Source organism: Styela clava, chromosome 8, assembly GCF_964204865.1.
Source record: "Styela clava chromosome 8, kaStyClav1.hap1.2, whole genome shotgun sequence".
Lineage (NCBI taxonomy): Eukaryota > Metazoa > Chordata > Ascidiacea > Stolidobranchia > Styelidae > Styela > Styela clava.
The window spans coordinates 5,313,651-5,331,150 of record NC_135257.1 but is presented as its reverse complement, the minus strand read 5'-3'; the positions used below and the strand labels follow the sequence as shown (position 1 = coordinate 5,331,150).

General features: G+C 56.6%; 1 pseudogene; it reads left to right on the top strand.

The window, feature by feature from the left end:
- The first annotated feature begins 17,130 nt into the window (after positions 1 to 17,130).
- The window catches only part of LOC144425928 (small subunit ribosomal RNA), a 1,712-nt pseudogene continuing 1,342 nt past the window's right edge, over positions 17,131 to 17,500 (top strand).

Sequence of the window (17,500 nt, the reverse complement as noted above, 5' to 3'; positions counted from 1 at the left end):
GAGAGAGTGCTGCGTCGCGGCATCGGCGTCGAAAGAAGCCGAGCCGAAAAAAGTAAAGGAAAACGTGCAAGCATACTAACCTAACCCTAGGTAAGGCATGTCAGAGCGAAAGACAGTAAACTCGAATGAGCCAAGAAAGAGCGGCGTACGGTGCGGGGCCGGTCGGAGCGCATCCTTTTCTCGGTGGCTGGCGGGCGAGAGAGTGCTGCGTCGCCGGCATCGGCGTCGAAAGAAGCCGAGCCGAAAACAGTTAAAGTACAAACGTGCAAGCATACTAAACTAACCCTAGGTAAGGCATGTCAGAGCGAAAGACAGTAAACTCGAATGAGCCAAGAAAGAGCGGCGTACGGTGCGGGGCCGGTCGGAGCGCACCCTTTTCTCGGTGGCTGGCGGGCAAGAGAGTTCTGCGTCGCCGGCATCGGCGTCGAAAGAAGCCGAGCCGAAAAAAGGTAAAGTACAAACGTGCAAGCATACTAACCTAACCCTAGGTAAGGCATGTCAGAGCGAAAGACAGTAAACTCGAATGAGCCAAGAAAGAGCGGCGTACGGTGCGGGGACGGTCGGAGCGCACCCTTTTCTCGGTGGCTGGCGGGCGAGAGAGTGCTGCGTCGCCGGCATCGGCGTCGAAAGAAGCCGAGCCGAAAAAAGTTAACGTGCAAGCATACTAACCTAACCCTAGGTAAGGCATGTCAGAGCGAAAGACAGTAAACTCGAATGAGCCAAGAAAGAGCGGCGTACGGTGCGGGGCCGGTCGGAGCGCACCCTTTTCTCGGTGGCTGGCGGGCGAGAGAGTGCTGCGTCGCCGGCATCGGCGTCGAAAGAAGCCGAGCCGAAAAAAGTTAAAGTAAAAACGTGCAAGCATACTAACCTAACCCTAGGTAAGGCATGTCAGAGCGAAAGACAGTAAACTCGAATGAGCCAAGAAAGAGCGGCGTACGGTGCGGGGCCGGTCGGAGCGCACCCTTTTCTCGGTGGCTGGCGGGCGAGAGAGTGCTGCGTCGCCGGCATCGGCGTCGAAAGAGGCCGAGCCGAAAAAAGTTAAAGTACAAACGTGCAAGCATACTAACCTAACCCTAGGTAAGGCATGTCAGAGCGAAAGACAGTAAACTCGAATGAGCCAAGAAAGAGCGGCGTACGGTGCGGGGACGGTCGGAGCGCACCCTTTTCTCGGTGGCTGGCGGGCGAGAGAGTGCTGCGTCGCCGGCATCGGCGTCGAAAGAAGCCGAGCCGAAAAAAGTTAAAGTACAAACGTGCAAGCATACTAACCTAACCCTAGGTAAGGCATGTCAGAGCGAAAGACAGTAAACTCGAATGAGCCAAGAAAGAGCGGCGTACGGTGCGGGGCCGGTCGGAGCGCACCCTTTTCTCGGTGGCTGGCGGGCGAGAGAGTGCTGCGTCGCCGGCATCGGCGTCGAAAGAAGCCGAGCCGAAAAAAGTTAAAGTACAAACGTGCAAGCATAATAACCTAACCCTAGGTAAGGCATGTCAGAGCGAAAGACAGTGAACTCGAATGAGCCAAGAAAGAGCGGCGTACGGTGCGGGGCCGGTCGGAGCGCACCCTTTTCTCGGTGGCTGGCGGGCGAGAGAGTGCTGCGTCGCCGGCATCGGCGTCGAAAGAAGCCGAGCCGAAAAAAGTTAAAGTACAAACGTGCAAGCATACTAACCTAACCCTACGTAAGGTATGTCAGAGCGAAAGAAAGTAAACTCGAATGAGCCAAGAAAGAACGGCGTACAGTGCGGGGCCGGTCGGAGCGCACCCTTTTCTCGGTGGCTGGCGGGCGAGAGAGTGCTGCGTCGCCGGCATCGGCGTCGAAAGAAGCCCAGCCGAAAAAAGTTAAAGTACAAACGTGCAAGCATACTAACCTAACCCTAGGTAAGGCATGTCAGAGCGAAAGACAGTAAACTCGAATGAGCCAAGAAAGAGCGGCGTACGGTGCGGGGCCGGTCGGAGCGCACCCCTTTCTCGGTGGCTGGCGGGCGAGAGAGTGCTGCGTCGCCGGCATCGGCGTCGAAAGAAGCCGAGCCGAAAAAAGTTAAAGTACAAACGTGCAAGCATACTAACCTAACCCTATGTAAGGCATGTCAGAGCGAAAGACAGTAAACTCGAATGAGCCAAGAAAGAGCGGCGTACGGTGCGGGGCCAGTCGGAGCGCACCCTTTTCTCGGTGGCTGGCGGGCGAGAGAGTGCTGCGTCGCCGGCATCGGCGTCGAAAGAAGCCGAGCCGAAAAAAGTTATAGTACAAACGTGCAAGCATACTAACCTAACCCTAGGTAAGGCATGTCAGAGCGAAAGACAGTAAACTCGAATGAGCCAAGAAAGAGCGGCGTACGGTGCGGGGCCGGTCGGAGCGCACCCTTTTCTCGGTGGCTGGCGGGCGAGAGAGTGCTGCGTCGCCGGCATCGGCGTCGAAAGAAGCCGAGCCGAAAAAAGTTAAAGTACAAACGTGCAAGCATACTAACCTAACCCTAGGTAAGGCATGTCAGAGCGAAAGACAGTAAACTCGAATGAGCCAAGAAAGAGCGGCGTACGGTGCGGGGCCGGTCGGAGCGCACCCTTTTCTCGGTGGCTGGCGGGCGAGAGAGTGCTGCGTCGCCGGCATCGGCGTCGAAAGAAGCCGAGCCGAAAAAAGTTAAAGTACAAACGTGCAAGCATACTAACCTAACCCTAGGTAAGGCATGTCAGAGCGAAAGACAGTAAACTCGAATGAGCCAAGAAAGAGCGGCGTACGGTGCGGGGCCGGTCGGAGCGCACCCTTTTCTCGGTGGCTGGCGGGCGAGAGAGTGCTGCGTCGCCGGCATCGGCGTCGAAAGAAGCCGAGCCGAAAAAAGTTAAAGTACAAACGTGCAAGCATACTAACCTAACCCTAGGTAAGGCATGTCAGAGCGAAAGACAGTAAACTCGAATGAGCCAAGAAAGAGCGGCGTACGGTGCGGGGCCGGTCGGAGCGCACCCTTTTCTCGGTGGCTGGCGGGCGAGAGAGTGCTGCGTCGCCGGCATCGGCGTCGAAAGAAGCCGAGCCGAAATAAGTTAAAGTACAAACGTGCAAGCATACTAACCTAACCCTAGGTAAGGCATGTCAGAGCGAAAGACAGTAAACTCGAATGAGCCAAGAAAAAGCGGCGTACGGTGCGGGGCCGGTCGGAGCGCACCCCTTTCTCGGTGGCTGGCGGGCGAGAGAGTGCTGCGTCGCCGGCATCGGCGTCGAAAGAAGCCGAGCCGAAAAAAGTTAAAGTACCAACGTGCAAGCATACTAACCTAACCCTAGGTAAGGCATGTCAGAGCGAAAGACAGTAAACTCGAATGAGCCAAGAAAGAGCGGCGTACGGTGCGGGGCCGGTCGGAGCGCACCCTTTTCTCGGTGGCTGGCGGGCGAGAGAGTGCTGCGTCGCCGGCATCGGCGTCGAAAGAAGCCGAGCCGAAAAAAGTTAAAGTACAAACGTGCAAGCATACTAACCTAACCCTAGGTAAGGCATGTCAGAGCGAAAGACAGTAAACTCGAATGAGCCAAGAAAGAGCGGCGTACGGTGCGGGGACGGTCGGAGCGCACCCTTTTCTCGGTGGCTGGCGGGCGAGAGAGTGCTGCGTCGCCGGCATCGGCGTCGAAAGAAGCCGAGCCGAAAAAAGTTAAAGTACAAACGTGCAAGCATACTAACCTAACCCTAGGTAAGGCATGTCAGAGCGAAAGACAGTAAACTCGAATGAGCCAAGAAAGAGCGGCGTACGGTGCGGGGCCGGTCGGAGCGCACCCTTTTCTCGGTGGCTGGCGGGCGAGAGAGTGCTGCGTCGCCGGCATCGGCGTCGAAAGAAGCCGAGCCGAAATAAGTTAAAGTACAAACGTGCAAGCATACTAACCTAACCCTAGGTAAGGCATGTCAGAGCGAAAGACAGTAAACTCGAATGAGCCAAGAAAGAGCGGCGTACGGTGCGGGGCCGGTCGGAGCGCACCCCTTTCTCGGTGGCTGGCGGGCGAGAGAGTGCTGCGTCGCCGGCATCGGCGTCGAAAGAAGCCGAGCCGAAAAAAGTTAAAGTACCAACGTGCAAGCATACTAACCTAACCCTAGGTAAGGCATGTCAGAGCGAAAGACAGTAAACTCGAATGAGCCAAGAAAGAGCGGCGTACGGTGCGGGGCCGGTCGGAGCGCACCCTTTTCTCGGTGGCTGGCGGGCGAGAGAGTGCTGCGTCGCCGGCATCGGCGTCGAAAGAAGCCGAGCCGAAAAAAGTTAAAGTACAAACGTGCAAGCATACTAACCTAACCCTAGGTAAGGCATGTCAGAGCGAAAGACAGTAAACTCGAATGAGCCAAGAAAGAGCGGCGTACGGTGCGGGGACGGTCGGAGCGCACCCTTTTCTCGGTGGCTGGCGGGCGAGAGAGTGCTGCGTCGCCGGCATCGGCGTCGAAAGAAGCCGAGCCGAAAAAAGTTAAAGTACAAACGTGCAAGCATACTAACCTAACCCTAGGTAAGGCATGTCAGAGCGAAAGACAGTAAACTCGAATGAGCCAAGAAAGAGCGGCGTACGGTGCGGGGCCGGTCGGAGCGCACCCTTTTCTCGGTGGCTGGCGGGCGAGAGAGTGCTGCGTCGCCGGCATCGGCGTCGAAAGAAGCCGAGCCGAAAAAAGTTAAAGTACAAACGTGCAAGCATACTAACCTAACCCTAGGTAAGGCATGTCAGAGCGGAAGACAGTAAACTCGAATGAGCCAAGAAAGAGCGGCGTACGGTGCGGGGCCGGTCGGAGCGCACCCCTTTCTCGGTCGCTGGCGGGCGAGAGAGTGCTGCGTCGCCGGCATCGGCGTCGAAAGAAGCCGAGCCGAAAAAAGTTAAAGTACAAACGTGCAAGCATACTAACCTAACCCTAGGTAAGGCATGTCAGAGCGAAAGACAGTAAACTCGAATGAGCCAAGAAAGAGCGGCGTACGGTGCGGGGCCGGTCGGAGCGCACCCTTTTCTCGGTGGCTGGCGGGCGAGAGAGTGCTGCGTCGCCGGCATCGGCGTCGAAAGAAGCCGAGCCGAAAAAAGTTAAAGTACAAACGTGCAAGCATACTAACCTAACCCTAGGTAAGGCATGTCAGAGCAAAAGACAGTAAACTCGAATGAACCAAGAAAGAGCGGCGTACGGTGCGGGGCCGGTCGGAGCGCACCCTTTTCTCGGTGGCTGGCGGGCGAGAGAGTGCTGCGTCGCCGGCATCGGCGTCGAAAGAAGCCGAGCCGAAAAAAGTTAAAGTACAAACGTGCAAGCATACTAACCTAACCCTAGGTAAGGCATGTCAGAGCGAAAGACAGTAAACTCGAATGAGCCAAGAAAGAGCGGCGTACGGTGCGGGGCCGGTCGGAGCGCACCCTTTTCTCGGTGGCTGGCGGGCGAGAGAGTGCTGCGTCGCCGGCATCGGCGTCGAAAGAAGCCGAGCCGAAAAAAGTTAAAGTACAAACGTGCAAGCATACTAACCTAACCCTAGGTAAGGCATGTCAGAGCGAAAGACAGTAAACTCGAATGAGCCAAGAAAGAGCGGCGTACGGTGCGGGGCCGGTCGGAGCGCACCCTTTTCTCGGTGGCTGGCGGGCGAGAGAGTGCTGCGTCGCCGGCATCGGCGTCGAAAGAAGCCGAGCCGAAAAAAGTTAAAGTACAAACGTGCAAGCATACTAACCTAACCCTAGGTAAGGCATGTCAGAGCGAAAGACAGTAAACTCGAATGAGCCAAGAAAGAGCGGCGTACGGTGCGGGGCCGGTCGGAGCGCACCCCTTTCTCGGTGGCTGGCGGGCGAGAGAGTGCTGCGTCGCCGGCATCGGCGTCGAAAGAAGCCGAGCCGAAAAAAGTTAAAGTACAAACGTGCAAGCATACTAACCTAACCCTAGGTAAGGCATGTCAGAGCGAAAGACAGTAAACTCGAATGAGCCAAGAAAGAGCGGCGTACGGTGCGGGGCCGGTCGGAGCGCACCCTTTTCTCGGTGGCTGGCGGGCGAGAGAGTGCTGCGTCGCCGGCATCGGCGTCGAAAGAAGCCGAGCCGAAAAAAGTTAAAGTACAAACGTACAAGCATACTAACCTAACCCTAGGTAAGGCATGTCAGAGCGAAAGACAGTAAACTCGAATGAGCCAAGAAAGAGCGGCGTACGGTGCGGGGCCGGTCGGAGCGCACCCTTTTCTCGGTGGCTGGCGGGCGAGAGAGTGCTGCGTCGCCGGCATCGGCGTCGAAAGAAGCCGAGCCGAAAAAAGTTAAAGTACAAACGTGCAAGCATACTAACCTAACCCTAGGTAAGGCATGTCAGAGTGAAAGACAGTAAACTCGAATGAGCCAAGAAAGAGCGGCGTATGGTGCGGGGCCGGTCGGAGCGCACCCTTTTCTCGGTGGCTGGCGGGCGAGAGAGTGCTGCGTCGCCGGCATCGGCGTCGAAAGAAGCCGAGCCGAAAAAAGTTAAAGTACAAACGTGCAAGCATACTAACCTAACCCTAGGTAAGGCATGTCAGAGCGAAAGACAGTAAACTCGAATGAGCCAAGAAAGAGCGGCGTACGGTGCGGGGCCGGTCGGAGCGCACCCCTTTCTCGGTGGCTGGCGGGCGAGAGAGTGCTGCGTCGCCGGCATCGGCGTCGAAAGAAGCCGAGCCGAAAAAAGTTAAAGTACCAACGTGCAAGCATACTAACCTAACCCTAGGTAAGGCATGTCAGAGCGAAAGACAGTAATAAACTCGAATGAGCCAAGAAAGAGCGGCGTACGGTGCGGGGCCGGTCGGAGCGCACCCTTTTCTCGGTGGCTGGCGGGCGAGAGAGTGCTGCGTCGCCGGCATCGGCGTCGAAAGAAGCCGAGCCGAAAAAAGTTAAAGTACAAACGTGCAAGCATACTAACCTAACCCTAGGTAAGGCATGTCAGAGCGAAAGACAGTAAACTCGAATGAGCCAAGAAAGAGCGGCGTACGGTGCGGGGACGGTCGGAGCGCACCCTTTTCTCGGTGGCTGGCGGGCGAGAGAGTGCTGCGTCGCCGGCATCGGCGTCGAAAGAAGCCGAGCCGAAAAAAGTTAAAGTACAAACGTGCAAGCATACTAACCTAACCCTAGGTAAGGCATGTCAGAGCGAAAGACAGTGAACTCGAATGAGCCAAGAAAGAGCGGCGTACGGTGCGGGGCCGGTCGGAGCGCACCCTTTTCTCGGTGGCTGGCGGGCGAGAGAGTGCTGCGTCGCCGGCATCGGCGTCGAAAGAAGCCGAGCCGAAAAAAGTTAAAGTACAAACGTGCAAGCATACTAACCTAACCCTAGGTAAGGCATGTCAGAGCGAAAGACAGTAAACTCGAATGAGCCAAGGAAGAGCGGCGTACGGTGCGGGGCCGGTCGGAGCGCACCCTTTTCTCGGTGGTTGGCGGGCGAGAGAGTGCTGCGTCGCCGGCATCGGCGTCGAAAGAAGCCGAGCCGAAAAAAGTTAAAGTACAAACGTGCAAGCATACTAACCTAACCCTAGGTAAGGCATGTCAGAGCGAAAGACAGTAAACTCGAATGAGCCAAGAAAGAGCGGCGTACGGTGCGGGGCCGGTCGGAGCGCACCCTTTTCTCGGTGGCTGGTGGGCGAGAGAGTGCTGCGTCGCCGGCATCGGCGTCGAAAGAAGCCGAGCCGAAAAAAGTTAAAGTACAAACGTGCAAGCATACTAACCTAACCCTAGGTAAGGCATGTCAGAGCGAAAGACAGTAAACTCGAATGAGCCAAGAAAGAGCGGCGTACGGTGCGGGGCCGGTCGGAGCGCACCCTTTTCTCGGTGGCTGGCGGGCGAGAGAGTGCTGCGTCGCCGGCATCGGCGTCGAAAGAAGCCGAGCCGAAAAAAGTAAAGGAAAACGTGCAAGCATACTAACCTAACCCTAGGTAAGGCATGTCAGAGCAAAAGACAGTAAACTCAAATGAGCCAAGAAAAAGCGGCGTACGGTGCGGGGCCGGTCGGAGCGCATCCTTTTCTCGGTGGCTGGCGGGCGAGAGAGTGCTGCGTCGCCGGCATCGGCGTCGAAAGAAGCCGAGCCGAAAAAAGTTAAAGTACAAACGTGCAAGCATACTAACCTAACCCTAGGTAAGGCATGTCAGAGCGAAAGACAGTAAACTCGAATGAGCCAAGAAAGAGCGGCGTACGGTGCGGGGCCGGTCGGAGCGCACCCTTTTCTCGGTGGCTGGCGGGCGAGAGAGTGCTGCGTCGCCGGCATCGGCGTCGAAAGAAGCCGAGCCGAAAAAAGTTAAAGTACAAACGTGCAAGCATACTAACCTAACCCTAGGTAAGGCATGTCAGAGCGAAAGACAGTAAACTCGAATGAGCCAAGAAAGAGCGGCGTACGGTGCGGGGACGGTCGGAGCGCACCCTTTTCTCGGTGGCTGGCGGGCGAGAGAGTGCTGCGTCGCCGGCATCGGCGTCGAAAGAAGCCGAGCCGAAAAAAGTAAAAGAAAACGTGCAAGCATACTAACCTAACCCTAGGTAAGGCATGTCAGAGCGAAAGACAGTAAACTCGAATGAGCCAAGAAAAAGCGGCGTACGGTGCGGGGCCGGTCGGAGCGCATCCTTTTCTCGGTGGCTGGCGGGCGAGAGAGTGCTGCGTCGCCGGCATCGGCGTCGAAAGAAGCCGAGCCGAAAAAAGTTAAAGTACAAACGTGCAAGCATACTAACCTAACCCTAGGTAAGGCATGTCAGAGCGAAAGACAGTAAACTCGAATGAGCCAAGAAAGAGCGGCGTACGGTGCGGGGCCGGTCGGAGCGCACCCTTTTCTCGGTGGCTGGCGGGCGAGAGAGTGCTGCGTCGCCGGCATCGGCGTCGAAAGAAGCCGAGCCAAAAAAAGTTAAAGTACAAACGTGCAAGCATACTAACCTAACCCTAGGTAAGGCATGTCAGAGCGAAAGACAGTAAACTCGAATGAGCCAAGAAAGAGCGGCGTACGGTGCGGGGACGGTCGGAGCGCACCCTTTTCTCGGTGGCTGGCGGGCGAGAGAGTGCTGCGTCGCCGGCATCGGCGTCGAAAGAAGCCGAGCCGAAAAAAGTTAAAGTACCAACGTGCAAGCATACTAACCTAACCCTAGGTAAGGCATGTCAGAGCGAAAGACAGTAAACTCGAATGAGCCAAGAAAGAGCGGCGTACGGTGCGGGGCCGGTCGGAGCGCACCCTTTTCTCGGTGGCTGGCGGGCGAGAGAGTGCTGCGTCGCCGGCATCGGCGTCGAAAGAAGCCGAGCCGAAAAAAGTTAAAGTACAAACGTGCAAGCATACTAACCTAACCCTAGGTAAGGCATGTCAGAGCGAAAGACAGTAAACTCGAATGAGCCAAGAAAGAGCGGCGTACGGTGCGGGGCCGGTCGGAGCGCACCCTTTTCTCGGTGGCTGGCGGGCGAGAGAGTGCTGCGTCGCCGGCATCGGCGTCGAAAGAAGCCGAGCCGAAAAAAGGTAAAGTACAAACGTGCAAGCATACTAACCTGACCCTAGGTAAGGCATGTCAGAGCGAAAGACAGTAAACTCGAATGAGCCAAGAAAGGCGGCGTACGGTGCGGGGCCGGTCGGAGCGCACCCTTTTCTCGGTGGCTGGCGGGCGAGAGAGTGCTGCGTCGCCGGCATCGGCGTCGAAAGAAGCCGAGCCGAAAAAAGTTAAAGTACAAACGTGCAAGCATACTAACCTAACCCTAGGTAAGGCATGTCAGAGCGAAAGACAGTAAACTCGAATGAGCCAAGAAAGAGCGGCGTACGGTGCGGGGCCGGTCGGAGCGCACCCCTTTCTCGGTGGCTGGCGGGCGAGAGAGTGCTGCGTCGCCGGCATCGGCGTCGAAAGAAGCCGAGCCGAAAAAAGTTAAAGTACAAACGTGCAAGCATACTAACCTAACCCTAGGTAAGGCATGTCAGAGCGAAAGACAGTAAACTCGAATGAGCCAAGAAAGAGCGGCGTACGGTGCGGGGCCGGTCGGAGCGCACCCTTTTCTCGGTGGCTGGCGGGCGAGAGAGTGCTGCGTCGCCGGCATCGGCGTCGAAAGAAGCCGAGCCGAAAAAAGTTAAAGTACAAACGTGCAAGCATACTAACCTAACCCTAGGTAAGGCATGTCAGAGCGAAAGACAGTAAACTCGAATGAGCCAAGAAAGAGCGGCGTACGGTGCGGGGCCGGTCGGAGCGCACCCTTTTCTCGGTGGCTGGCGGGCGAGAGAGTGCTGCGTCGCCGGCATCGGCGTCGAAAGAAGCCGAGCCGAAAAAAGTTAAAGTACAAACGTGCAAGCATACTAACCTAACCCTAGGTAAGGCATGTCAGAGCGAAAGACAGTAAACTCGAATGAGCCAAGAAAGAGCGGCGTACGGTGCGGGGCCGGTCGGAGCGCACCCTTTTCTCGGTGGCTGGCGGGCGAGAGAGTGCTGCGTCGCCGGCATCGGCGTCGAAAGAAGCCGAGCCGAAAAAAGTTAAAGTACAAACGTGCAAGCATACTAACCTAACCCTAGGTAAGGCATGTCAGAGCGAAATACAGTAAACTCGAATGAGCCAAGAAAGAGCGGCGTACGGTGCGGGGCCGGTCAGAGCGCACCCTTTTCTCGGTGGCTGGCGGGCGAGAGAGTGCTGCGTCGCCGGCATCGGCGTCGAAAGAAGCCGAGCCGAAAAAAGTTAAAGTACAAACGTGCAAGCATACTAACCTAACCCTAGGTAAGGCATGTCAGAGCGAAAGACAGTAAACTCGAATGAGCCAAGAAAGAGCGGCGTACGGTGCGGGGCCTGTCGGAGCGCACCCTTTTCTCGGTGGCTGGCGGGCGAGAGAGTGCTGCGTCGCCGGCATCGGCGTCGAAAGAAGCCGAGCCGAAATAAGTTAAAGTACAAACGTGCAAGCATACTAACCTAACCCTAGGTAAGGCATGTCAGAGCGAAAGACAGTAAACTCGAATGAGCCAAGAAAGAGCGGCGTACGGTGCGGGGCCGGTCGGAGCGCACCCCTTTCTCGGTGGCTGGCGGGCGAGAGAGTGCTGCGTCGCCGGCATCGGCGTCGAAAGAAGCCGAGCCGAAAAAAGTTAAAGTACCAACGTGCAAGCATACTAACCTAACCCTAGGTAAGGCATGTCAGAGCGAAAGACAGTAAACTCGAATGAGCCAAGAAAGAGCGGCGTACGGTGCGGGGACGGTCGGAGCGCACCCTTTTCTCGGTGGCTGGCGGGCGAGAGAGTGCTGCGTCGCCGGCATCGGCGTCGAAAGAAGCCGAGCCGAAAAAAGTTAAAGTACCAACGTGCAAGCATACTAACCTAACCCTAGGTAAGGCATGTCAGAGCGAAAGACAGTAATAAACTCGAATGAGCCAAGAAAGAGCGGCGTACGGTGCGGGGCCGGTCGGAGCGCACCCTTTTCTCGGTGGCTGGCGGGCGAGAGAGTGCTGCGTCGCCGGCATCGGCGTCGAAAGAAGCCGAGCCGAAAAAAGTTAAAGTACAAACGTGCAAGCATACTAACCTAACCCTAGGTAAGGCATGTCAGAGCGAAAGACAGTAAACTCGAATGAGCCAAGAAAGAGCGGCGTACGGTGCGGGGACGGTCGGAGCGCACCCTTTTCTCGGTGGCTGGCGGGCGAGAGAGTGCTGCGTCGCCGGCATCGGCGTCGAAAGAAGCCGAGCCGAAAAAAGTTAAAGTACAAACGTGCAAGCATACTAACCTAACCCTAGATAAGGCATGTCAGAGCGAAAGACAGTGAACTCGAATGAGCCAAGAAAGAGCGGCGTACGGTGCGGGGCCGGTCGGAGCGCACCCTTTTCTCGGTGGCTGGCGGGCGAGAGAGTGCTGCGTCGCCGGCATCGGCGTCGAAAGAAGCCGAGCCGAAAAAAGTTAAAGTACAAACGTGCAAGCATACTAACCTAACCCTAGGTAAGGCATGTCAGAGCGAAAGACAGTAAACTCGAATGAGCCAAGGAAGAGCGGCGTACGGTGCGGGGCCAGTCGGAGCGCACCCTTTTCTCGGTGGTTGGCGGGCGAGAGAGTGCTGCGTCGCCGGCATCGGCGTCGAAAGAAGCCGAGCCGAAAAAAGTTAAAGTACAAACGTGCAAGCATACTAACCTAACCCTAGGTAAGGCATGTCAGAGCGAAAGACAGTAAACTCGAATGAGCCAAGAAAGAGCGGCGTACGGTGCGGGGCCGGTCGGAGCGCACCCTTTTCTCGGTGGCTGGTGGGCGAGAGAGTGCTGCGTCGCCGGCATCGGCGTCGAAAGAAGCCGAGCCGAAAAAAGTTAAAGTACAAACGTGCAAGCATACTAACCTAACCCTAGGTAAGGCATGTCAGAGCGAAAGACAGTAAACTCGAATGAGCCAAGAAAGAGCGGCGTACGGTGCGGGGCCGGTCGGAGCGCACCCTTTTCTCGGTGGCTGGCGGGCGAGAGAGTGCTGCGTCGCCGGCATCGGCGTCGAAAGAAGCCGAGCCGAAAAAAGTAAAGGAAAACGTGCAAGCATACTAACCTAACCCTAGGTAAGGCATTACAGAGCAAAAGACAGTAAACTCGAATGAGCCAAGAAAAAGCGGCGTACGGTGCGGGGCCGGTCGGAGCGCATCCTTTTCTCGGTGGCTGGCGGGCGAGAGAGTGCTGCGTCGCCGGCATCGGCGTCGAAAGAAGCCGAGCCGAAAAAAGTTAAAGTACAAACGTGCAAGCATACTAACCTAACCCTACGTAAGGCATGTCAGAGCGAAAGACAGTAAACTCGAATGAGCCAAGAAAGAGCGGCGTACGGTGCGGGGCCGGTCGGAGCGCACCCTTTTCTCGGTGGCTGGCGGGCGAGAGAGTGCTGCGTCGCCGGCATCGGCGTCGAAAGAAGCCGAGCCGAAAAAAGTTAAAGTACAAACGTGCAAGCATACTAACCTAACCCTAGGTAAGGCATGTCAGAGCGAAAGACAGTAAACTCGAATGAGCCAAGAAAGAGCGGCGTACGGTGCGGGGACGGTCGGAGCGCACCCTTTTCTCGGTGGCTGGCGGGCGAGAGAGTGCTGCGTCGCCGGCATCGGCGTCGAAAGAAGCCGAGCCGAAAAAAGTTAAAGTACAAACGTGCAAGCATACTAACCTAACCCTAGGTAAGGCATGTCAGAGCGAAAGACAGTAAACTCGAATGAGCCAAGAAAGAGCGGCGTACGGTGCGGGGCCGGTTGGAGCGCACCCTTTTCTCGGTGGCTGGCGGGCGAGAGAGTGCTGCGTCGCCGGCATCGGCGTCGAAAGAAGCCGAGCCGAAAAAAGTTAAAGTACAAACGTGCAAGCATACTAACCTAACCCTAGGTAAGGCATGTCAGAGCGAAAGACAGTAAACTCGAATGAGCCAAGAAAGAGCGGCGTACGGTGCGGGGCCGGTCGGAGCGCACCCCTTTCTCGGTCGCTGGCGGGCGAGAGAGTGCTGCGTCGCCGGCATCGGCGTCGAAAGAAGCCGAGCCGAAAAAAGTTAAAGTACAAACGTGCAAGCATACTAACCTAACCCTAGGTAAGGCATGTCAGAGCGAAAGACAGTAAACTCGAATGAGCCAAGAAAGAGCGGCGTACGGTGCGGGGCCGGTCGGAGCGCACCCTTTTCTCGGTGGCTGGCGGGCGAGAGAGTGCTGCGTCGCCGGCATCGGCGTCGAAAGAAGCCGAGCCGAAAAAAGTTAAAGTACAAACGTGCAAGCATACTAACCTAACCCTAGGTAAGGCATGTCAGAGCAAAAGACAGTAAACTCGAATGAGCCAAGAAAGAGCGGCGTACGGTGCGGGGACGGTCGGAGCGCACCCTTTTCTCGGTGGCTGGCGGGCGAGAGAGTGCTGCGTCGCCGGCATCGGCGTCGAAAGAAGCCGAGCCGAAAAAAGTTAAAGTACAAACGTGCAAGCATACTAACCTAACCCTAGGTAAGGCATGTCAGAGCGAAAGACAGTAAACTCGAATGAGCCAAGAAAGAGCGGCGTACGGTGCGGGGCCGGTCGGAGCGCACCCTTTTCTCGGTGGCTGGCGGGCGAGAGAGTGCTGCGTCGCCGGCATCGGCGTCGAAAGAAGCCGAGCCGAAAAAAGTTAAAGTACAAACGTGCAAGCATACTAACCTAACCCTAGGTAAGGCATGTCAGAGCGAAAGACAGTAAACTCGAATGAGCCAAGAAAGAGCGGCGTACGGTGCGGGGCCGGTCGGAGCGCACCCCTTTCTCGGTGGCTGGCGGGCGAGAGAGTGCTGCGTCGCCGGCATCGGCGTCGAAAGAAGCCGAGCCGAAAAAAGTTAAAGTACCAACGTGCAAGCATACTAACCTAACCCTAGGTAAGGCATGTCAGAGCAAAAGACAGTAAACTCGAATGAGCCAAGAAAGAGCGGCGTACGGTGCGGGGCCGGTCGGAGCGCACCCTTTTCTCGGTGGCTGGCGGGCGAGAGAGTGCTGCGTCGCCGGCATCGGCGTCGAAAGAAGCCGAGCCGAAAAAAGTTAAAGTACAAACGTGCAAGCATACTAACCTAACCCTAGGTAAGGCATGTCAGAGCGAAAGACAGTAAACTCGAATGAGCCAAGAAAGAGCGGCGTACGGTGCGGGGCCGGTCGGAGCGCACCCTTTTCTCGGTGGCTAGCGGGCGAGAGAGTGCTGCGTCGCCGGCATCGGCGTCGAAAGAAGCCGAGCCGAAAAAAGTTAAAGTACAAACGTGCAAGCATACTAACCTAACCCTAGGTAAGGCATGTCAGAGCGAAAGACAGTAAACTCGAATGAGCCAAGAAAGAGCGGCGTACGGTGCGGGGCCGGTCGGAGCGCACCCTTTTTTCGGTGGCTGGCGGGCGAGAGAGTGCTGCGTCGCCGGCATCGGCGTCGAAAGAAGCCGAGCCGAAAAAAGTTAAAGTACAAACGTGCAAGCATACTAACCTAACCCTAGGTAAGGCATGTCAGAGCGAAAGACAGTAAACTCGAATGAGCCAAGAAAGAGCGGCGTACGGTGCGGGGCCGGTCGGAGCGCACCCTTTTCTCGGTGGCTGGCGGGTGAGAGAGTGCTGCGTCGCCAGCATCGGCGTCGAAAGAAGCCGAGCCGAAAAAAGTTAAAGTACAAACGTGCAAGCATACTAACCTAACCCTAGGTAAGGCATGTCAGACCGAAAGACAGTAAACTCGAATGAGCCAAGAAAGAGCGGCGTACGGTGCGGGGCCGGTCGGAGCGCACCCTTTTCTCGGTGGCTGGCGGGCGAGAGAGTGCTGCGTCGCCGGCATCGGCGTCGAAAGAAGCCGAGCCGAAAAAAGTTAAAGTACAAACGTGCAAGCATACTAACCTAACCCTAGGTAAGGCATGTCAGACCGAAAGACAGTAAACTCGAATGAGCCAAGAAAGAGCGGCGTACGGTGCGGGGCCGGTCGGAGCGCACCCTTTTCTTGGTGGCTGGCGGGCGAGAGAGTGCTGCGTCGCCGGCATCGGCGTCGAAAGAAGCCGAGCCGAAAAAAGTTAAAGTACAAACGTGCAAGCATACTAACCTAACCCTAGGTAAGGCATGTCAGAGCGAAAGACAGTAAACTCGAATGAGCCAAGAAAGAGCGGCGTACGGTGCGGGGCCGGTCGGAGCGCACCCTTTTTTCGGTGGCTGGCGGGCGAGAGAGTGCTGCGTCGCCGGCATCGGCGTCGAAAGAAGCCGAGCCGAAAAAAGTTAAAGTACAAACGTGCAAGCATACTAACCTAACCCTAGGTAAGGCATGTCAGAGCGAAAGACAGTAAACTCGAATGAGCCAAGAAAGAGCGGCGTACGGTGCGGGGCCGGTCGGAGCGCACCCTTTTCTCGGTGGCTGGCGGGCGAGAGAGTGCTGCGTCGCCGGCATCGGCGTCGAAAGAAGCCGAGCCGAAAAAAGTTAAAGTACAAACGTGCAAGCATACTAACCTAACCCTAGGTAAGGCATGTCAGAGCGAAAGACAGTAAACTCGAATGAGCCAAGAAAGAGCGGCGTACGGTGCGGGGCCGGTCGGAGCGCACCCTTTTCTCGGTGGCTGGCGGGCGAGAGAGTGCTGCGTCGCCGGCATCGGCGTCGAAAGAAGCCGAGCCGAAAAAAGTTAAAGTACAAACGTGCAAGCATACTAACCTAACCCTAGGTAAGGCATGTCAGAGCGAAAGACAGTAAACTCGAATGAGCCAAGAAAGAGCGGCGTACGGTGCGGGGCCGGTCGGAGCGCACCCTTTTTTCGGTGGCTGGCGGGCGAGAGAGTGCTGCGTCGCCGGCATCGGCGTCGAAAGAAGCCGAGCCGAAAAAAGTTAAAGTACAAACGTGCAAGCATACTAACCTAACCCTACGTAAGGCATGTCAGAGCGAAAGACAGTAAACTCGAATGAGCCAAGAAAGAGCGGCGTACGGTGCGGGGCCGGTCGGAGCGCACCCTTTTCTCGGTGGCTGGCGGGCGAGAGAGTGCTGCGTCGCCGGCATCGGCGTCGAAAGAAGCCGAGCCGAAAAAAGTTAAAGTACAAACGTGCAAGCATACTAACCTAACCCTAGGTAAGGCATGTCAGAGCGAAAGACAGTAAACTCGAATGAGCCAAGAAAGAGCGGCGTACGGTGCGGGGCCGGTCGGAGCGCACCCTTTTCTCGGTGGCTGGCGGGCGAGAGAGTGCTGCGTCGCCGGCATCGGCGTCGAAAGAAGCCGAGCCGAAAAAAGTTAAAGTACAAACGTGCAAGCATACTAACCTAACCCTAGGTAAGGCATGTCAGAGCGAAAGACAGTAAACTCGAATGAGCCAAGAAAGAGCGGCGTACGGTGCGGGGCCGGTCGGAGCGCACCCTTTTCTCGGTGGCTGGCGGGCGAGAGAGTGCTGCGTCGCCGGCATCGGCGTCGAAAGAAGCCGAGCCGAAAAAATTTAAAGTACAAACGCGATGCTAATGAGCGAGCCGTTGTCTCGACTAATATGTAGGGGGCGTTCGATCGAGCGTCTGGCTTGAGCGCTTGTCGGCCTAGCAGAACGGTCGCATTGTTATGCCCGGGTTTTAGGCACCGCTGCAGGCGGCCGGCAGAGCTCTTGTTTGTGCGAAACTGAATGAATCGAGCCCGAGAGAGGGCGAGCAAAGAAAAAACGCAAATCGCTCCGCCTGGCACTGCCGGCGAGAGCGTGGACGTCGCGGCCAGCGACTGTCGAAGCTGAGTACGGCCGCAGGCGATCGCCTCGGTCTTAAACGAATGCGACGAGCACGCGCCGGGCGGCCCAGCAAGGGCCGAGCGCAGCTGTCGCAGCTATCTGGTTGATCCTGCCAGTAGTGATATGCTTGTCTCAAAGATTAAGCCATGCAGGTGCAAGTACGAGTTCTCGTAAAGCGAAACTGCGAATGGCTCATTAAATCAGTCTTGGTTTATTTGGTCTCGTAAGCGAAGTGGATAACTGTGGTAATTCTAGAGCTAATACATGCATTAAGCGGTCTCTGCACCGACGACGTATCATTCAAGTGTCTGCCCTATCAACTGTCGAAGGTACGCTACGTGCCTACCTTTGTGATAACGGGTAACGGGGAATCAGGGTTCGATTCCGGAGAGGGAGCCTGAGAAACGGCTACCACATCCAAGGAAGGCAGCAGGCGCGCAAATTACCCATTCCCGACACGGGGAGG